This window comes from Malaclemys terrapin, chromosome 2 (genome assembly GCF_027887155.1).
Source record: "Malaclemys terrapin pileata isolate rMalTer1 chromosome 2, rMalTer1.hap1, whole genome shotgun sequence".
Lineage (NCBI taxonomy): Eukaryota > Metazoa > Chordata > Testudines > Emydidae > Malaclemys > Malaclemys terrapin.
The window spans coordinates 231,611,652-231,634,269 of record NC_071506.1 but is presented as its reverse complement, the minus strand read 5'-3'; the positions used below and the strand labels follow the sequence as shown (position 1 = coordinate 231,634,269).

The 22,618-nt window shown below is 44.4% G+C and overlaps 1 long non-coding RNA gene across 1 annotated transcript in view; it reads right to left on the bottom strand.

Annotated features, from left to right (window-relative positions):
- The window catches only part of LOC128832774 (uncharacterized), a 38,134-nt gene extending 15,679 nt beyond the window's left edge, over positions 1 to 22,455 (bottom strand). The window contains exons 1-2 of the long non-coding RNA XR_008444050.1: positions 22,358 to 22,455; positions 872 to 1,030 (exon numbers count right to left, since the gene is read on the bottom strand). This is a non-coding gene — a long non-coding RNA (uncharacterized LOC128832774). The remainder of the gene's footprint in view (positions 1 to 871; positions 1,031 to 22,357) is intronic.
- Positions 22,456 to 22,618: the final 163 nt, after the last annotated feature.

Here is a 22,618-nt window from a genome sequence, read left to right as displayed (position 1 = left end):
GAAGCTTTCACTACTGCCATCTGAGCTGTACCTGTCCTGTGGATAAATAGATTTAAAAAAAAAAAAATCTTTCTTTCACCTTTTCCCCCCTGCCTTTTCTATGTACATTTTGTATCTCTGTGTAGATAGAGATTCAGGCACATCCTTTTTCAGTACTTTGGAATTCATATTCTCTGAATTTCTGAGTTTCAGATTTGAATGGAGCTGGAAACCTATAATAAAGCTCTGTTTGAAACCACCAAGTTGTATCTGGCTTCAGATCAAGATCATGGGTCTGATCCTGAACCCATGATCTATGAATACCCTGAACTTTCCCAATTCAAGCACTGCCACTCGGGACCATCTCTAGCCACCAAAAAGATTTCTTTGTTTTTCATCCGTCTCCATCACATGGCCCAGCCTTGCTCACACCTGGCCTGAATTTTCAAAAATATCTGTGAACAATTTGTCAAACTTGCCCTAAGTTTTAGGTTTGTTGTGAAACAAGAACCAGGCTTGATTTTTGTATCATATAGATGTGTTAAATGGATATTACATGGATGATTTCAGCATGCTGTATTGGGCCAAGTCCATACCTGGTGTTAGTCAAATTCTACACTGAGGGAATTACGACCAAATGAAACTGGCCCATTATTTGTTAGCATTTTAATCCATTTGTTGAAAAGCTATAGCATCATTTTGGGAATGGAATCTTAGAGCCCTCTAGTGAGTATCAGAGGCTGAAGCACGCTCTATAAACTGTGTTTTCTTTTACATTGTTTCACAGGACTCTGAACGTAAAACAAAAAGACAGTGCCACTAAGATCTCACCTCTGTGCACACCCCACTGCAAGTCTACTGGTTACTCAAAATGAAGGCAGCAGTCTTTTACCTTTCAAAACTGGTTGGCTGTGTGATGGTGTGAAACCTTGTTGGGCAGGTCTTGGTGTCCAAATACCTAGAAGCCCTCATCTTCATCACTGTAGCATCCAAACACCTGCTCCTCACGTCTCTTTTCTGTTTTCATGAGCAAGTCACATGGTTCCACAGCCTGCCACAAGGGAGCAGAAAAGGAACAGTGTCTGCATACATGCATCTTTACATGCCTAAAGAAATCCAGAGCAATGCAAAAAAACAAATGAACATCCCAGAATAATTATTTGTATTATAGTAGTGCCTAGAGACTCTAAACAGGGACATGCAATCAAGTGTGTGGAATGACTGCCCAGGGAAGGGGTCTTCCACCCTGTCACCTCGCATGAATGGAACTGACAAGCGGGAGGGAGAGCAATTTGTTAGAGTAACTGGGTGACTCATGCTGACATGCTGTGGCCATTGAACCTGAGCAGTACCCATGTACTCAGAGTTTGAATCCAGCTCTGGGCAGCTTTCTGACAGCACGTGTGTTGTAAACGTCAGGTAGTTTCCACTTACGTTCTAGAGAATGAGGATAGGCAAGGAGTCAGGGCACTACTTTGAGACTCAAGTTCAATTCCCTGCTCCATCATAGACTTCTTGTGTGACCTTGAGCAAGTCACTAAGCTGTGTTTCAGTTTCCCCATGTGTAAAATGGAGATAATAGTATTTCCTTAGGTGTTAAGGATCAATACATTGAAGATTGTGAGGTGCTCAGATCCCTGATGACGGGGTCCATGTAAAAACCAATGTTTTAACAGAATGAGCAAACGCTCATGCATAGATGTAAATTTGTGCCTGAAACCCAGAACCCAACTGATAAGGCTAAATTTAGTTTTTTTAAATAATCCTTTTACAAAAGAGTTCTCGGTCTCTGCGTAAAAGAGAGATGGATGTTTAACATATTGATTAAAAAAATATGTTGACTGGAACTGGTTAAAATGTTCATCAGTTTTTTTAATGAAAAATTACTTTTTGATAAATGGAAACTTTCTATTGGGGTTTTGTTAAAAAAAATCCAAAACACCAAAATATTCAGTTTTCAGTTGTTGAAAACTGAAAATTTCAGTGAAAAATTCCTAACGAAAATGAAAACATTTCATTTTCTTCAAAATTTAGTGCAGAATAAAGTACATTTTTGAACAATGTTTTGAGGTAACAATTAATGGGACTTTCAATTAAAAAAAAAATCACGTTTATAACAGTAGTAAGTATTTACATTCATACAGGTTACACCAAAGGTTACTGTAACAAAGATCAGAGACAAACTATTTCTCTTTCTTTCCAGTTTCTTCGCTTTGTGCATTCAACATTGCTTTGTGTATAGTTAGTTTCATTGTTTCCCTTATACAGTCGTCTTCCTCCCTTTTGGTTGTGTGGTCTTTCACACAACAGGGAGGAAAACCTTTATAAAAAATGTGACTGCACTGCCACAAAAATGGGGAAAGGGATTTAAGGGCAGGTATAATACCAAACTACTTCAAATTCTATTTTTTAAAAGCTGACTTGAGTAAAGCTTAGGAGTTATGAGAGTATGATGTAGCTCAATTGAGAGGCTTGGGACAAAGAGGCTTCTGTGTGAGTTATTGGAATTGTAACATACAGTAACTGCAAGAAATGGGGAAATGGCCACTGTGATTGCATAATCGCCTGTGGACACAAACATAACATCTTTATAACCTAAATCAGAACTGACTTGGGTATGAGGCACAAGATGAAAATATCAGATATACATTGTCAGTAAATATGAAACTTTTTGGTCCTTTTTTCTTGTATATTACATTCATTTGCATATTAACCATTCTCCCAGAATCTTTATGATATTGCAAAGAGTATCTTAAATTCTAAGGCCCATAGCATTAGTTCTTAACCTGTTGGTGACCTGTACTCAGGAGTTTTTAAATGTGATTCAGTGTTGGGCTGTATCTAATTATCATCAGCATGTCCAAGTCTGTGGGAATATAGATGTTCAGGGAAAAGACCCCTCAAACAAATAAAAGTTTCTACAGAAGTATGTTATAAACAAAACTGGGTGACTTATAAGGGATATTTGTTATTGCAGATGGGTTCTGTAGTGGATAAAATAATCACCCATTGAAAAATGGGTAACTCATTAACAGGGGCAGCTCTATGTTTTTTACCGCCCCAAGCACGGCAGTCAGGCGGTCTTTGGCGGCACGCCTGCGGGCGGTCCGCTGGTCATGCGGATTTGGCGGTGTTTCTGAGGGTGATCTGCCGGTCCCACGCCTTTGGCGTACCCACCGCTGAAGCCGCAGGGACCGGTGGACCTCCCGCAGGCATGCCGCTGAAGGCTGCCTGACTGCTGTTCTCACGGCGACCGGCACGCCACCCCCCGAGGCTTGCCGCCCCAGGCATGCGCTTGCTGCACTGGTGCCTGGAGCCGCCCCTGCTCATTAAGAACTGTTGGTTGTCACAGTTGTTAAGTAATAATGACCAGGTTAGAGAGAGTCCTTTTTACTAAATCAATCAAGTAAACTGGGGATCATACAAGAAATTTAACGAGTAATCAGGAAACAGAACACATGGTAAAATTAATTCTGGGAAAGGATTTTCCCCTCCAAAAAGCAGTTTCTTTGTCTCACACCCTATAAAAGGTACTACTGTTGGAAAGTTAGGGCAGGTCTTCACTACAGGGGTGGGTCGATTTAAGATACGCAAATTCAGCTATGCGAATAGCGTAGCTGAATTCGACGTATCGCAGCCGACTTACCCCGCTGTAGGGACAGTGGCAAAATCGACCTCTGCGGCTTCCCGTTGACGGCACTTACTCCCACCTCCGCTGGTGGAGTAAGAGCGTCGATTCGGGGATTGATTGTCGCGTCCCGATGGGACGCGATAAATCGATCCCCGAGAGGTCGATTTCTACCCGCCGATTCAGGCGGGTAGTGTAGACTTAGCCTTAGATTGAGAATTAACACTATCAGCATTGCACCAGGTACAGAGAAAGGGACCAAACTACCATCTCTTCACCATCTACAGGGGTATGTCTTCTTTCTATATAGTGCTGTATGCATCTTTGATTAATCATCTTTGACTACATAATTCCATTTGAGTCTGCTAGCTGAGCATCTCAAATTGTTATCCTGTTCAAACAGGTAACAACATAATGAAACCAACGTGGATGAGTCAAGTTCTTACTGATGCCTCACTGAAGAAATGTTAAAGCAGCTGGCTCTCAGGATTTTAAACTGCAGTGATTTTCACAAAGAATTTTAAATGTCTCAAAAGTTGTTAGCAGATGGGTTCTGAATTGGGGCACATGATGGTGGTGATACTGCAAAACAATCATGGAAGCTTTTAGAGTTGAAAATTCCCTGATTTTGTATCTCTGGTATAGGTGCTGACTGCATGGGTGCTCCAGGGCTAAAGCATCCATGGGAAAAAAGGGGGTGGTACTCAGCATCCACCAGCCACAGTTCTTCAGCAGGGCCCAGGGGCTGGCCTCCAGTCAGCTGTTTGGTGGCTAGTGGGAGGTGCTCAGGGGAGGACTGAGAGGAGCCAGCGGCAGCCAGGGGGGGCTGCTTGGGGGCTGACAGGAAGGGTGGGCTGGGAGGCCTGAGGGAGGGGCTGGAGCAGGGGCAGGAAGAGGCAGAGAGAGGGCATGGCCTCAGGGCGGAGCACCCACCAAGAAAAATAAAAGTCAGCGCCTAGGCCTCTGGGTGAATGAATAAATAATACTTTGTTTTGAAGATGCTGTTTCTGTATCATTTCAAACATATTGTCACAAGTTCCTGAAGAGAAATTTCATTGGAACCAAATGCAGCTGGGCCTGTCACATTAACGTGCTTGGAAAACGGGTGGGCTGCAACCCAGATGGCCAGTCTCCTACTGGTTGAACTGCAAGTTTCCATGCAGAGAGGGGTGAAGGTCATGAGGCCTGTCCCTTAAGGGATTCACTCGAGGGACTAAAAGGGGTCAGTAATACACAATAATGCTGATACAAACTTACAATAAATGTATCATTCTCAAAAAGCAGCATGTTTAAATCTCATTCAGTTATTGTATGGATTATACATTTCATGGGGAATAACTCAGGCAATATCGCTTAAGCAAGTGGTCTTCAACAGAGCTTTCTGAAAGACTACTTCATCTGGACTTAGATTCTTAGAAATATCAAATGTTCCCTGCAAGATGGATAAGATTTGATGGGGCTCTGGCATCTTGCAGGATTGGGTTTTTAATATCCTAAGAACAGGGGGCAGCAGGTGTTGGGTAAGAGAAGCTTCCACCATCTCCATATGTTTGGATCTCAAATTTAGGATGGGGGGGAATAAAATAAAAAGGTCAAAACCCCACCCCAAGCAGAACTTTCTATAACCTAGAAAGGAAGAAGCTGCAATGGATCCATGAAGTCCAACAGGTAATTTGCTATTACCCATCTAATTACTGTGAATGGCTCTTTGATAAGCAACTATACAAAATCTCTGTTGCAGCCCAAGCCCCGCGTGGTGCACCGATTAGGAGATGGGAGAGATCAAAAATGTTTTGCTCTGTTCTAATTAAAGCCACTAAAACATCAGTGAATTCCAGTAAGATTTTTTTAAAGTCATTCCAGCCTCCAAACTTGCACTCGGTGTGTCCCACTGAGAGCTCCCCAAATCTTTCACATGCTTTCATTTGCCTCCTTTCCTCTTTCACACAACTACAGTTGTGTATTATCCATTTACAGAAAGGGAAGTTTAAACCATATGGTGGGAAGCCAAAGAGCTTTCAGGCTATAAAGTGCTTCTCCAACTCAGCTTTATTGGACAGCATTGCCCCCCCCCCCCCGCCCCAATTTGTGATGTTTTATTTAATGTTAGGCAGGTTGCCACTGCTCTGTCAGATTCTCTCACTGTCAGTCTGTCACCACCAGAAAAAGTGTAGAACTCCAAGTATATTGCAGTCTGCCTTGTGGTGATCTGTTCTAAGGGATCTGTTACCTGTAAGACAAGCTGCTATAGACTTCCAGCTGAATAGGCACTGGTGGTGACAAGCTGACATCTCCCAGAGCTGATATTTCCCAAGGATGCAGGCCAGGGCTAAAATAAAATGTACAAAAAGGAAAACGAAGCCAAAACACTTTCCAGAGCCCTCAGTGCTTTTGAATCTAAAATATCCCTATCAATTACATTCGCTTCAAATCAACTGAAATTAGCCCTAGAGGAATTGTGATTTCCATTTAGTCTTTTTTTTTTTCCTTCAGTATAGTTTTCTTATTGCTCCCACTTCTTTCCTTCACACCCTCACTGCCTGCCCCCATCTCACTCAAAAACCGTGAGTCAGAGACCCAAAACGTGATACTAAAAAAAACAATTGGGATCTTATTTGCTTTCTGAATTCTGAGCCTTTTGGGGTCACATTTTCCAGCTTTCTTTCACAATGATGAGGGCTAGAAACAATTATTTATTTAATTTAAATTTTCACATGAACACCTGACTCCAGGAGCTAAAGGGTTCACCCATACCAAATTTGGTGAAAATTAACAGCATTGAAGATTTGGCTGAGCATTACAATTTAGAACCTTCTGAAAGTCCCCCATCATTAGCTTTAAGTGTAGCACTGTTTTGATGAGGCTGGTGAGATTTTCTGTTTACTTCTGATTGTTAGATTATTTTACCTTCTTGTGACCAACACTAATCCTTGAGGAAAAGGCCTTGCTGACCGCAACTGTATTTTTTTCTGATTAGTCATTCTCCTGTTTTACAGCATGTTACCATCTTCATTAGTTCAGAATTATTCATCTTATGTCCCTCACATTCTTATTGTAGCTGTTAATGTAACAAAAATATTCCTTGACTGCACAGAACAGGGGTTCTCTAGAACATCCTATGTTCACAGCTATCCCACTTTCCAGTGAACAGTTTTTTGCTCACATCTTACATGACTTTAGTCAGCTTTGTCTCTTTAGGTGTCCAAGACATCCAAAGTGTGTGCACGCCTGAAAAACTTTCAAGACATCATTTCATGTGCCATTTGCAGCTCGGATCCTGCTGGCGGGGCTGAGCGGTAAGCAGTCTGTAGCTTGTAGCCTCCTAGCAGAGGCAAATAACTGTTAACTGTCTGGCACTCTAGCTCCCTCGGCGGGGCAGAGCAATAAGCAGTCTTTAGCTCAGAGTCTCCCAGCTAGGACTGCTGCAAATCAAGAGTCTAGGGCTCTGGCCCTCTATGATGGGCAGAGCATAAGCAATCTTTAGCCCACAGCGTCCAGGCTAAGGCAGACAGCAGACAAACAGTCTATAGGAGAAGCTCCGGCCCTTTGGTCGGGGCAGAGCAGGGAGCAGGCTTTAGCCTAAGCCTCCTGGCTAAGGGCAGCTCGCAAACACACAGTCTGGAGACCATAGTCTCCTGGCTGGAGTAGGCCACAAGCACAGGCCTTTTGGCCTAGGGGTGAATAGGCTGCCACCCCAGGGATGGGGTTGGCAGCAGCAGGTAGGGGTACCCAGGCCCACCCTATTCCAGTGGGTCCCAGCCCAGGGCCTTAACAGTGGCAAATGGTTCCGCCTCCAGGTTAGCGGGGATCCTACTGATCCAGCAACAAAACCAGATTAACGTCTGTTTTCCCTGGGCTACTTCCTACCACAGTCTGGGCAGGGGGCTCAGTAGTCCAAGAGTCCTCTGTCTCCTCAGGATATCAATCCCAGCAACCCCTCTCCAGGGTTGTTGGTCTCCCAGGAGCAGAGCCCTGCACAGCACAGGGTCAGCTCTGGAGTTCTGCTGGAGACATCTGGCTCCCACTCAACTGACCTTGAGGCCCTCCCTTTATACTTCCTGCCCCACCCCGATACTTCTGGTGAGGACACAGGGCGGCTTCGGCTCTGCCCACTAGGGGGAATGCAGTGGGCCCTCACTCTCAAGTCTGGAGGGAGGCCACTCTGCTTTACTACACATGGAATTATAAAACTGATTAAAAATCAGCTGTATGACAGAAAATTCTAGAGAAACAGGATCCAAGAATTTTCTTTCCATTCTGTATCATCTATTATAGGTCTACTATTAAAATATAGACGTTCTAGAAAGAACCACCAAATAATACACCACAAATTCGGCATTATACCTCTCTTCCTTTCCCTCCTATTGCTTCATTCATCTGATGTCTATATTAGCGGGGCCAGGCCACCATATTCTCTCACACCTGGTCCACATCCCAAGTCTTGGAGAATAGGTGGTCTTCATTTGGAATTTTAAGGTCTTTATCCTTTCCTAATATTTCTGAGCTTCTTCTTATTGTGAGATGACTGTCTTTTTCTAAGAGGTTTACCCACCAAGTCACCAAATACACATAAGTAAGAGACAGTGCTTCTCCCCATCTCACTATGGACCAAATTCTGCCCCTGGCTCCACCTGTATGACCACTGATATCAGAAGTGTTGCATAGGTATAACAGAGGGTAGCATTTTCTCACCATAAATACGGTCCCTTCTATAACTGCATAGACCAGGCCAGGATATAAAGACTCCTTGCCAGCTGACAATAGTCAGCATACATTGTATTCGATGGGTAGGTAGAAGATCGGGGAGAGATACGAAGTTGCTGTCTAGTAGCCTCAAGTAATAAGACCTCTGTGTATTCATTATATGAATCCTGTATGGGGTTTTTTTAATCTGTGGCAAAAGAGAGTCATAGGAGTATTTCCTTTCCTCTCCTCCCCAAGAGGAGTGTTATAGTGAGGGGGCTGGATTAACACATTAAATACACTCCATTTTTAGATTGTCACTTTTAGTGTAGAATGATGCTATTAGTCTAGAACAGCGTTTCTCAACTTTTTGAGCCAGAGACCAGCTTGCTGCCTTCCTAAACTGTGTCAGGGAGCTCTCAGAGACCGCTGCCGGTCCACAGACTGGTTGTTGAGAAACGCTGATCTAGAAAACTGATTCAGCACAGTTCTGTAACAGTGGTGTCCTTCTATTGCTGAACTAAACAGAAATAGTCCCTTGAGCATACTGTTTTGATGCACTATAAGTAGTATCAACAAAAGTAGGTCCAGCATCTCAGCAAAGGTGACACTTAGTTACTGATGGCATTGAAGCTAAACAGCCTCCAATCCATTTACCAGAGCTCCCATTGCAGAAATAGCAACAAATGGCCAATAAATATAATTAATGTTTAGAGAGCACTTAGCTAAGAAGCTAAAACTATAGCCCTGGGTTTTTTTTGCCAATTCCTGACTCACTTTTCTGAGGGAAGGCTGCTCTCCAGCTATCACAGTGTTGGGACTCACTCAGCTCATTACCTTCTGCTGCTCTGCTGTTCTCCTACAAGTGGTTAAGCTTTTCAGATCCTTGCCTCCAGCCATGATAATAGGTGCAACCTCTTCAAGCCCACCTTAAGTCACTCCCTGTTGACCAACTAGCAAGGAGTGTAGCACCTGGCACCATCTCTGAAAACCAAGACCATTTTCAGCTGGCCTTCACCTGAGCCTGATAACTAAAAGCACTGAGGGATCTTTATATATATATATATATATATATATATATAATCTAGATCCTGCACATAAAAACAAAATGCACCCAGTACTATCAGGGTAAAATAGCATTGTTTGTTTGACATGTTGTGATCGACTGCATTGGGTGGAGTACCTGTTAAATGAACACTGGGCTGTGAAGTATTATCAGAATAATTCATCACATTTTCCCTGAGTCTACAATTTAACTTCTTCCAGTTCAATGTTCTATAAAACAGGAACACAAAGAAGATAAATATAAAATATGCAGGCATGGCTCTCTTTATAAAGAACAGAAAAGCAGGAGCTGTTGTATGCAAGCTTCCTATCTGTAGCTGTTACATGTTGCATATTTAGTTAACTTTTCATTTTAACTAAAAAAAATGTCTAGAGGTCTGCAGCTGCTCAGAAGAACTCGTGTGATACAAAACATAAATTTGTAGAGCACAGCAATGGAATGGATCTAATCATTCATATGTCGCAGGGAAAAGCTGTTTCAGTTTTGTGGAGCAACATTAGAACATATACATTGATAAACAGCTGTTAATGTTTTATGTATTGGTTCCTCCAGAGTAAGTGATAGGCATATGAATAAAGCCATATTCAGTGTTAGTTTAGTTTTTGTGATTTGCCAGTACAAATGCGTGAAGAATCAGTGATATAATCTGCCCTGTGGTCCCTGACACATCCAAAAACAGTATCTCTGGGAGACCTGCTTTTAACATTTTTGCTGATGTCCTCAGAACTTTGTGAGGCAAGAAATACAAAGACTGAATGGCAGATGATACTTATTCTATATTGTAAAAGTTCTGTCAAACTTTCTCAGTTTTTAGAGTCCCAACCTGATCCTAGGGTTGAAGTGGAGAGAAAGGGAAAAGGTAGTACCACTCGCTTAAGATGACAAAATGAGACTTCTTGGAATGTGCAGATTTTCAGAATTTGATCAATGTGTTCTCTGGGTAGGATTGCCAACACTGTCTCAAAAATAGCACCCCTGCCCACCTGTCCTCCTAATATTAATGATTAATTTATGTATTATTGATAATAATAAGCAGTACTAACCTACATTTGCCAGGAGTATTTCCTGCTGCTTTTTGCAGCACTCAGCTACTCCCAATCTTGTTGTACAGAGATGAATAAATAAGGGATGTCCCTTGTAATAAGGGACTGTTGGTAACCCTGTTGGTAAGTGGTGGTGTCTCCCAAACCCACCTAATCATGCACTAAAATATCCTGGCATCACTGGCTTGTCCGCATTTTCATAATATGATACATGCTCTCCTTTTCTACGTGTTTAGCAATTTCATTGCACAAATGTTTGACACTGAAAATACCATTTGCATTAAGATGAATGGGCACTTTAAGCTTCTTGGAGTTACAGTTTTCTGCTCTCTGCAACCTTGGAGACATTGCTGCTTTGGTTACACTTCGAACACATTTTCAAGGATTTTTTCACATCAAAACTGTTAGAGGTTGACTTTAAAAAGAAAAATGGAAGCTGAGACTTGAGCAAGACAGCAGGTTGGGAGAGGTGCTAGTGCACAGTACTGTCACAATGGTCCTCACCCCCCCACTCCCGCCTTCCACTGGGGTGGAATACAATACAATAAGCACAGGACTGAACATTAACAGTGGTACCACAGCAGCTGCTAGCCTCCCCAGAGGGAACTAGGAGTGCAGTGTCTCTTGTAGCAGAAATGAATCAGGATTCTGTTGTAATGAATAGAAAGGGGACCCTTAATCAAGACACAAATGCAGAGCCGTAACTAGGGCAGGGTGAGAGGGGCGAGAGTGAGCCAACACAGGGCATAGATTTGAGCCCAGCAGCATCAGCTCCCCTACCCCAGGATGAGGCCTAGCAGCACCGGTTGGAGTCCATGGGCATAGTTTGAGGTTGGGGGCGCATTGCCTCCCCAAACAGAGACCTGGGATGGGAGCGGCTGGAGTATGGAGCTGCTTCTCCTGCCAACGGTGCCTCTGCAGCAGGACGCTGCCTTCTGGGTTCTAGTGCTGGTCAGCTTCCCCTTCTACATGTGCTGGGTGCCCTGCAGGTCAGCATCCTGTTTTCTGTACTAGAGTGAGTGCCTGGGGGGAGGAGGGAAGGAGGGGACAGGAAGGGCAAAGGGGGGAGGATATGGGAAAGGGGGTGAGGTGGGGGAAGAGGCAGTGGGGCAGGAAAGGGGCTGAGATAGGGCAGGGGGAGGAAGATGTGAGAGTGGGGGAAGGGGAGATAGGAGCAGAGGACAGTGAGGAAGAGGGATGGGATGAGGAATGGGGGCGGGGAGAAACTGGAGCCCTGCATGCAGTGTCCCCTCGGCAGCAGCAGCTGGGGCTCCCCTGTTAAGCCGCCCCCCCGCCCCCCAGAACTGGAAGTTCACCTCCAGGTGGTACCCCTGCTGCAGGTACCCCTTCCAGAACACCCCAAATATCCCTCCCTGTACAGAGACATCCCTCCAACACCTCACAAATACCTCCTCCAGTTCCTCCTCGCCCCGATTGTGTCCTCTATTTGGGAACTTGAAATATGGTAGCCCTAGCGGTCACGCTGTTCTCACAGACTTGGTTTCCGGAGCTGGTGGGAGCAAGTACACCCTGCCTGAGCTGCCTGCCCCCAGTGCCTGGGCTTGGCACTGGGCTCACATGGCTGATCTCAGACTGCGAGCCCGGAAGCCATGGGTCCGGGAGTGTGGGGAGACAGGCTGCAATGGCAGGTCCCCGAGCAGTGAGCAAGGTGTGACCGGGCTGCTGAAAGGCAGGTGTCCAAGGGGGATGAGTACTGCAGGGAGCACCTCAGGGAACATCTCATAGCAGCCAGGCTTCATGGGCAGAGCCCAGCTCCATGGAGTGTTCCCGGTCGGCACCAGGCTTCTTTTTGTCAGTGGCCTGGAGAGTGCCCAGAGGCACAGAGGTGGCCAGCTTGGGGAGCAGGGCAGGGAGGGCTGCCGGGCAGCCAACCAGTGCCCAAGCTCCCACAGCACACAGCCAGGGACCCGAGCAGGCTGGGCAGCTCCCATCAGCTTCCGGTCTGCCGGCTCCTGTCAGGAGTCAACTGTTTTCAAACTGTGGAACACACCCCCCTAGGGAGGTGCGCCCCACATTTTGAAAACCTCTGTGCTAAATGGGAGGCAGATATTGGGGGGGCCACATGACCCCATGTGTCCACTCACACATCACCTGTCCCTTTAAGCCCCTAGTTGCCTGCCTCACAATATTGTAGGTGAAACATACTTATCCTTATCTTAATCCTCTCTCTCCTTAATTCAAGGTGGATTTAAAATGTGCCTAAAGGGAATTCTTATATTCAGATACAAACAAGTTTCACAAAATCTCAAGAATTCGTCTCAAATCTATAAAGATAATATTTATTTGCCTCTCTCTCTCTCCCATTCCTACAAGGCATCCTTCTGAAATGAAAAACATCTTGCTAATAGAGTCAATATACATGACTCCATGCATCTGAAGAAGTGGGGTTTTTACCCCACGAAAGCTTATGCCCAAATAAATCGATTCGTCTTTAAGGTGCCACCGGAGTCCTTGTTGTTTTTGTGGATACAGACTAACACGGCTACCCCTCTGATACTTTATATGCAGGTGGTGTTTCAGTTCTTTTCTCACTTTCCTTCCACCTGTCTACATACATAACAGCCTTTCTGGATAATGGGGACAAACTTTATCTTTTGTCTGGCAAATGCTAAGGATCAGACCATTCAAAAGAGAAGGGTATCAATAGAACTATACATTCTATTGTCCTCCCAACCAAACTGTTACTTTTACCCCGTACATGCACAGCTGGAGAGGATTTCTATGGGGAAGGATTAAAAAGCCAGCCCCAAAATTCAATGGCTCGGTTTGAGCAATTCGTTCATTCTTGCCTAAAGCTACACTTATTTGAAAAGAGCCTCCATTCTATATAGATTTTCAAAAGTGATTTAATTTTCCTTGTTTGACTGAAGAGTATTATGCAGCCTTGATTTCAGTGAATAAGTTTCTCAAAAGCACTAGTATATTTTCAGAATACTGTATTCCCACTAATAAATTTGGAACTACCTGTTGTTTCATTAGTAATCAGTTGTAATTGCTTGCCAGAATTATTATCCTGAACACTTTCTCTGTTCAGATGACATAACCAGTAGGTCTTCTAACCTTTGGTAAACTAGTTTCTGTTCTAGGGGTAGGTTGCGAGGTAGGGGAAGGTCTGCAGCAATAGATGCATTTTTCTATCCTCTCACAAACAAGTGGGTTGAGTGTACAGCATAATCCATTTTGTCAACAAATGCTTCCTTCCTTCTCTTCAAGGAAGAATTTTAACTTTCATAACTGACACACGTTTATTTTCTAGCACAGAGTTAGCATTTGCTTCTGTTCTATTCAGGTTCTTATACTGCACTCATCCCTGTAGTATCTGAGGCTCAGCTCCACAAAGGTACTTAGGTGCCCAAACCCCCAGATTTAGGCACCAAAGGCCCAAATTTAGGTGCATTTGTGATCCACAAAACTCCTGCTTAGCTGCCACCTAAACTTGTAGGTGCCTAAATTCACTCGGTGCCTACATTTTCACTGTAAAAGACACCTAAGTTTTGGCCTCTGGGCATGCATACTGCTGCCTCCTTCTAGGCAGCCAGATGCCTATTTCAATGGTTCTCAAACTGTGGGTCAGGAACCCAAAGAGAGTCATGACTCCATTTTAATGGGGTTGTCAGGACTGGTGGTAGACTTGCTGGGGCCCGGGGCCAAAGCTTAAGCCCAAGCCCCACTAGTGTTGCCAGTTATCCGGTTTTCAACCGGAATGCCTGTTTGAAAAGGGAGCCCGACAGCTCCAGTCAGCACTGCTGACCAGGCCGTTAAAAGTCTGGTTGGTGGCGCAGCGGTGCTAAAGCAGGCTCCCTGCCTGCCGTGGCTCCACATGGCTCCTGGAAGCAGCGGCATATCCCCCCTCTGGCTCCTATGCACAGGGGCAGCCAGGCGGCTCCTCACGCTGCATCTGCCCCAAGTGCCGGTTCCACAACTCCCATTGGCTGGGAAACACGGCCAATGGGAGCTGCGGGGGCAGCGCCCATGAATGGGGCAGCGCGCAGATCTGCCTGGCCATGCCTCTGCATAGAAGCTGGAGGGGGAACATGCTGCTGCTTCCGGGAGCTGCTTGAAGTAAGCGCTGCCCAAATCCTCCACCCCTGACCCCTCCCCCTAACCTCCTTTCCCAACCCTGATCCCCCCTCCAACCTTCCAAACCCCTGAGCCCCAGCCTGGAGCCCCCTCCTGCACCCCAAACCCCACTTCCACGGCCCTACCCCAGAGCCCTCACCCCTTGCACACCCCAACCCCCTGCCCCAGCCCCCTCCTGCACCCAAATCCCTCACCTCATCCCCACCCCAGAGTCTACACCCCCAGCCAAAGTCCTCACACACACCCCGCACCCCAACTGCCTGCCCTGGCCTGGAGCCCCCTCCCGCACTTCAAACCTTTCAGCCCCAGCCCGGAGCCCCCTCCTCCACCACAAATCCCTCATCCATGGCCTCACCCCAGAGCCTGCACTGCCAGCCGGAGCCCTCACCCCCTCCTGCAATCCAACTCACTGCCTCAGCCCGGAGCCCCCTCCCACACCTTGAACTCATTTCTGGCCTCACCCCAGAGCCCACACCTCCAGCAAAAGCCCTCACACCCTCTCGCACCCCATCCCCGAGTCAGCCCGGTGAAAATGTGCAAGTGAGTGAGCAATGCGGGGGTTGGGGGGGAATGGAGTGATCAGGGCGGGGCCTCAGAGAAGGGATAGAACAGGGGCGATGCCTCGGAGGAGGGGCTGGGTAGCGGGCGGGGCAAGAGTTTTCGGTTTTGTGCGAGTAGAAAGTTGAAACCCTAAGCCTCAACATCCAGGGATGAAGCCCGAGCCCCATCACCCGGGGCCAAAGCTCAAGCCCAAGGGCTTCAGCCCTGAGCAGCAGGGCTCAGATTACAGCCCCCCTGCCCAGGGCTGAAGCCATTGGACTTCAGCTTTGCCCCCGCCACCTGGGGCAGTGGGGCTCAGGCTTCCCCCCTCCATGTGGGACAGCAGGGCTCAGGCTTTGGTCCCCCCCCCCTTGGAGTCAAGTAGTAATTTTTGTTGTCAGAAGGAGGTCGCGATGCAATAAAGTTTGAGAATCGCTGGCCTGTTACATGCCAGAGCTCCAGCGTGATCCACACCCCAGAGGAAAATAGGTGGGGGACACCTATCTTGCCTACGGAGCCCAATTTGGAGCACATCTACCAAATCAAGACCCATTCAAAATCTGGTGGTGGAGCCACCACCTCCCTTTATAACTAGAGCCCTGTGTAAAATTCTTTGTACAACTTTTCATTTTATTTTTCAGAAACTTCCTGTTTCATTTTATCCAAGGGAAGGGGGAGGTCCAGCCTTGTGCAGGCGTTGCAGAGCGAATTCACACTGAAGCCCAGGGGCTCCTGTCCCTCAGAGCTGGACATTGTGACTTGATGCATGGGGTCACAACACCACTCACTCAAATTTGGCCCAGCTGCCTCTCCGTCACAATGACAGAGGGGCGGCTGGGCCAAACCTGAGAGGCCCTGAGACCCTGTGTGCTGGGTCACAATGTTCGGAGCAGGGAGATGGATTCTGCCCCAAGGGACAGGAACTGTGGTTGTAGTGTGAGTTTTTTTCATTTTAATAGTTTTTCATTTTATTTCACATTTGTGAAGAACACAGGGCTCTACTCACAGCACAGAGGGTAGAACACTCACCCAGAATGGGGTAGACTTCGGTTCAATTCCCCCTTCTGCATGATGGGAGACAGGATTTGAACAGGAGATCCCCATCTCTCAGGAGAGGTGCTCAAACCACTGGGCAATGGGGAATGCATAAGTCCCTTTGTGGATCTGGGCCCGAGCACCTTATTCACTTATAGAATCATAGAAATTTAGGACTGGAAAGACCTCAAGAGGTCATCTAGTCCATTCCGTGCCCCCCGAGGGAGCAGGGAACAATGCCACACATTCTCAAGCCTACCTCTCTCCCTATGGTGCTTTCTTCCAAAGCATGTGAAGAGGCGCTCTGAGGTTTGGAATGACACAGGGCTAGTACTACTTTCCTCCACACAGATCCGCTTTTTTGCTTCTAGATGCAGAGGGGAACACGTGCCTCACTGTATGCAAGTGGTTATGGTGATGCCAAACCTATTACAAGCCAGTTCAAGTAAATATCTAGTTACCTAAAAAAAAGATTTGTTTCATGCTGACTGTAATGATCCCATAGTCAAGAAGGAGCAAACTACAGAAACACTAATGACATCTATGCACAGGAGCATATTTTAAGGGTTAGATCCTAAGGTGGTATAATGTAGTCTGTCATGAATACTATTGACTGGGAACCCCAAAATAAACATCTAAAAAATTCCAACAATTTATAGTACATACTCTGAATCCAATTCTGACAAACTGCAATGTTCCGTTTGTTTTTTGGTCATATGCAATAATCTGTAAAAACAATTGTATGGGGCATTTTTGCAAATGCTGAAGGACATGAGAAATTCTCCAGCTGTGACATCATCATAGCCACAGGTCTGAAATGGAAATGTGAAATCACTGATTTTACCATTCCCATTTGTAGTTTTACTTATAAGAGCAGAGAATCCATGCTGCTAAGGCCTGGAATCAAGCCAAAATATCAGAGTCACTTCCACAAAAATTAAACCACAACAGCTAAAGAAGAAAGTTTGCATGAGGCTTCTGTTAATCTTGCTGAAAATCTAAATGGAGTTAAGTAGGATATTAACCTCAGTATTCATTATCCCAGCAGCCCGTTTATCAGAAAATTGTCAGTTCAACAACAAGCAGCCCAAGCCTGATTTGTTTTAGACTCAAAATCATTAAGCTGTTTATTTTTTCCTCTCATAACCAAAATTTTGTTTTTGCACTTAAAGGAATAAAGTCAAGTTGAAATCTAGCAATTAAAAAAAGATTTATAATTTAGTTTAAGGTGTTACTCTTGCCATGAGAGCACCTGCTAATTTTTTCTGGTCACCTCTTTTTAAATTTTTCCCCCTCCTCCTTTGCTGCTGTGTGAGAGACCCACCCAAACAGGGGAAACTGACTATACGGGATAAAGAGTGGAATTGACTATCCACAAAGTGCTGTGAAATGCACAAAGTATAACTCGGGCAGGGAAAGGATTTCTCTGTCTAATCTTTCATTCACAGTGTTCTTAGCTGTTTTCTGAAATAATAGTAGGCACAAAAAAATTCACACAAACAGCTTTTCAATTTTATGGTTAGATCACCTATTAAATAAACACTGATGCCATGGAGACTTGAATCTTGTACTATGACACTGTTACAGATTTTGTGATCTCATGACTCTGACTTAATAATATTGATTCATAGATAACTGAAAACTATCAGTCTTGCCTCATTAAGAACTGAGTTTGCACCTCCTTCCCATATTGCGGCCCTCAGAATATGGTTTAAAAGCTTATTAAAATTACATGAAGTAAGATATGCAATATATCAAAATGAATGGTAAACTATGAAAATGGCTTAATTCAAAGCCTGTCCTAAATTGTAAGAAGGGTATTGGCACTGGGCCATGGTAAATCTGAATTTACCCCGTCCCCTCTGAATAGCGCCGCACTATGCCCTGATCTACACTACAAGCGTATGTCAGTATAACTATTTTGCTCAGCACTGGAAAATCCACACCCCTGAGTAATGCACTTATACTGACTGAACTCCTGGTGTAGACAGTGCTGTGTTGATGAGAGGGCATAGGTAGTGTCTTCACTAAGCACTGCAGCTGTGCCACTGCAGCACGGTAAGTGTAGACAAGCCTTATGTGTAAGTACATTTTTCTCAAGGATACTCACAGCAACCACAGAATTACAAGTGACCAATCTGAACTCTCACACTGATACATTTTTCCACGGAAGAACAACTGACTCATGCTTTTTATAGCTTTTCCTATTGCCACTGACACCACTGAAAGATGCCAAGGGGAACAAAGATTATATAAGGGAGTGGGGAATAAGGAAGACTCAGAGTGAGTGAAGAAAAAGAGAAGGCAAATTCCACCTTCAGTTACACCTGTGTGATCCCAAATTAAGAAAACAGAACTGTGCCCAGTGTAAATGAATACAGAATTTTTTCCTCAGAAAGACAAAGGGAGAAGAGACAGGTACATGCTATTGTCAGCTGGACCAAATGCTTAAAGAAACTAAGCCCAAATAAAAAAAAACAGTTGCCTAATGTTTTAATTTTTTTAAAGTGGAAGATTTCCCGCAAAATGCAAGGAAAGACTGCTTTCTGTAACAGTGTGTAGGGATGCATTCACAAAAATAAAGACAACCTAGGCCCTATTCTCACTGAACAGCTCAATGTACCAGCTCAATCCATGTACAAAAAAGATTACTCAGCACGATTTTGGTTAGCAATACAGATCCAATCTTTGCAACCATTTCCAAACTTTATCACAACATGGTTTTTGCACAGTTTGATGTCTCTGTAGATATTTTTTTTAAAACTATGCATCACTAAACCATTTTACCAGATTATCCCAATAGCAGGTTGTTAGTTTGATTTATGAACCAAGTTGGAAGAGCGTATGAGACAGACCGCTGCTGGTATGAATTGTCATAACTCCATTTACTTTCAGTAGAGCTAAGACAGGTTATACCATTTGAGATCTGTCCCTAAGAGTTTGGTTGCTGGGTGGTGTTGGGTGGGGATGCAAGCCATGTTGCAATAGATATGTTTGGACGTATTCATATTTGAAAAATAATTTCATATGTTGTTATACACCTAAGGCCTTGGCTACACTTACCAGGTAGTTCGACGGCTGGAAATCGAAGTTCTGGGTTCGACTTATCGCGTCTAGTCTGGACGCGATAAGTCGAACCCGGAAGTGCTCGCCGTCGACTGCGGTACTCCAGCTCGGCGAGAGGAGTACCGCGGAGTCGACGGGGGAGCCTGCCTGCCGCGTGTGGACCAAGGTAAGTTCGAACTAAGGTACTTCGACTTCAGCTACGTTATTCACGTAGCTGAAGTTGCGTACCTTAGTTCGAATTGGGGGGGGTAGTGTAGACCAAGCCTTAGAGTCTAATCCTGTAGAAACAGCTTCATGGCCTGTGAGACATTCAGTGTAGGATCAGATCCTTTATGAGAAACACTGTCATTAATTAATGAAAGCTGGTGCATCTCTTAATTATTAACAAAAGAAATGGATCTTTCAAGAAGGAGGACAGTGGGTAATGTTATTGAATAATTCAGGAATATGACAAACGGAACAAGGATACAGTAACTTTATATCTGTGTGTTTGCATTGGTCCAACAAAAACACCAGAATATCAGTTATTAAGACTTCTATTTCTCTCCCATAAAGGTTATAAAATCATGTTACTATTTCATACAGAAACAGCATAAAGCAATTTTGGAATCCTGCTCAAAACACAGGGTAACTTTCTGACAAATAAAGAACTGTTACATATCTTTCTATTGGGTACTGGAATATACCCAATGTGGATAAATTGTTTTACATTGGAAAAGCAGGCTATATACATGTATAGTGTAGCTAAGAAATTGTTGTGTGATTGATCTGTCAGGGGCATAATAATAAAAAAGGAAACTCCTCAATGAACTTAATGACCAAATTCAGAGCTGGTGCAAGATGGTACAACTTTGTTGAAGTCAGTGGATTTAAACTGGCTTACACTAGATCTGAATTTGTCCCAAACTGTGGGTATTGTCAGAAAGGTGGTCCCGTAAAGACAGCATCTTGATACAGCAAACATATGTTTCCCAAGGGCCAGATTCACCCATGCAATCACATTAGTTTACTAGAAAAAAACATTTCACTGGATCATTTTGTCATCTTACAATGGGCATAGCTTCACTCCTGTCAAATTTAAAAACAAACCAACAAAAAGCTTTAAATCTAAATACTCAATAGCTGCTAAATTTGTGGTCAGAAGGATTGCTAGATTTTAACTTGATGCCTGGTTGGCAACTGAAAGTTAAATATCCATCAGTAGGAAAATGGGGAATCATTAGGATTGTCGGAGCAAAACGTGTGCTGTATTTAATTGCAGAAGTCTGGCAAAACATGAAAGAGCGTGGAAAAAAAATGCAAAGAGACTAGATCACAGTGACAGACCAGAAAGACAAAGCCTGCTGCTGTTCAGCCTTTTTGTCTCACTGCTGGCTGGGATTATTAGCTTGCTGTAGCTTTCCTCAACTCGACAGGACCCAGCCAAATTACATAAAACAAAATGTATTTGGAGTGCCTTCTTAAAATGCCTTAAGAACTGCTACGAAATTCATCAGGAGGAAAATGCAATTTTCTACGTTTACCAGGACCTGGCCCTCACACGTTTTTCTCCAGCATGCAGAGATGGCAGAGTAAAGTTATAGTGCTATACACTTTTCATTAGATCACTACAATCATGTATGTAGTCACAGCTAAGGAACGTGTGACTCCCTTCTTATCTCTTTGTAAGATCCAGAAGGAAGACTAGAAAGCCCCAATCCTGCAACATTTATGCACATGCTTAACTAAACTGCTGTTAGTAGTCCCCCTAATTTCAAATGTAGTAAAGTATGTGCATGAAGTGTTTGTAGGATTGGGCCTTGGAAAGTATTAATAAATTTGCCCTATGCAGCAGCAGGTGTCCCATTCTATTGAACTCTCAGGCAAAAAAAACTTGGTTAAACTGAAGTTAAGCCTAGACCTGGATGAATTTGAAAAATAATTAATCTGTCTCTAGTAAATCAATTTTCCCCTTCAGCTACTGAAATACATTTCGCACACTTTAGTGTTCTCAAACAGCCATAGGAAACCTACAATATTTTAAGGCAGTGACAGGCATCCGCCCTGCCTGAGGATGGTCAATGTAATCACTGTTTCACGGCCTGCCAGCGGATTATCCTGATGCTGCAGGTTGCCCACCACTGTTTTAAAGTAGTTAAAAAATAGAAATTATGGAACTGCACAGTTAATATTGCTACAACAATTTTAAATCAAAACCTTTCCTGTACTCACATGGGATTGTATCATCAGTTACGGCATGGTCTCTCGCTCTCTCTCATTATTATCGTCAATCACAAAATGCCTGGGAAGACTTCACCTTCTCAGGGACCCATGAAATGTCATAGAAGTCCTACTTTTTAATTTATGAATAAGCAAAGAACATAACAAAGACAGTCATTCCCCACCATTTATAAGTATGTTTTTGTTGCCAATCTTAAAGGTGCCATGAGACATATAGTTGTTGTGCTTATGTATATAAATGTCCCATGCAGCTATAATCAAATCACGCTACTTACATTGAAAGAGCATAACTTAGCATAGTTACAGTTTACTTTATAAGGTGTTCTGAGAATGTTTGGCCCCTATCCTATAATGCAATGTATTACAGTACCTTATTAAAGTCAACTGGACCCAGAGATAAAGGAATTGGCCCAACACATCAGAGGGCACGATCTGGGCACGATAAAATGATTTTGTACAGCATTTTGAAGCTATAAAGTTCTATAAACTAGGACGTTCTAAATAATTTTTATTCATTTTTTAAAGGGCAAATACAATGGACCCAAGCAGAGTATACAACAGCCAGAAATCTAACATGGAAATTACAAGGCTATATTCCATACAGAAAACATTCTTATATAAGACACAATTAAAATTCTTTAGTCATCCTTTCAGTTTTTACTTCTGCAAACCCAGACCAGGTTTTCCTAAGTACCTTCCCCCTTTTCATTTATTAACGTGCACCGCTTGGGGGCTTGCACTACATTATTTCACACTGTCTATGCTTAACTACTTATTTAGCACCCAGAGTTGTATATTGATAGTTTAGATCTGTGGGCGTCAAGCTTGCTGCCCAAGGGTTGAATCAGGCCTGCAATCTCCTTGCACCTGTGTTTTCAGACCTAAGCATAGCGGATACGCGTGGGAAGGATGAAATTCAGATAGATGCACCCTGCTACTAAAGCCGGGGTGCACAAATGCAAGATCCGGGGGCGCCCCAAGCCAGTGGGAACCTACCAGGGCAGATGCAGCCTCAATAGTGTACATCTGACTCGCTGCGTGTCACCTTTTGCTCCCCAGGCTGCAGCTCCGGCTCCCATCACCCTCACCTGGGCTCCCCGCGGCTACCGGGACGATCCCCGCCCCCTCCCGGATTCCAGCCGCCGCCACCCTTCAGCGCTCCACTCATTTGCATATTTTTACCTTTGTGGTCGAAGTGCAGCCAATCAGCGAGCGCGGCGGCGGCGAGCGCAGCTTCCCCCCACGCCCCAAGGAGGT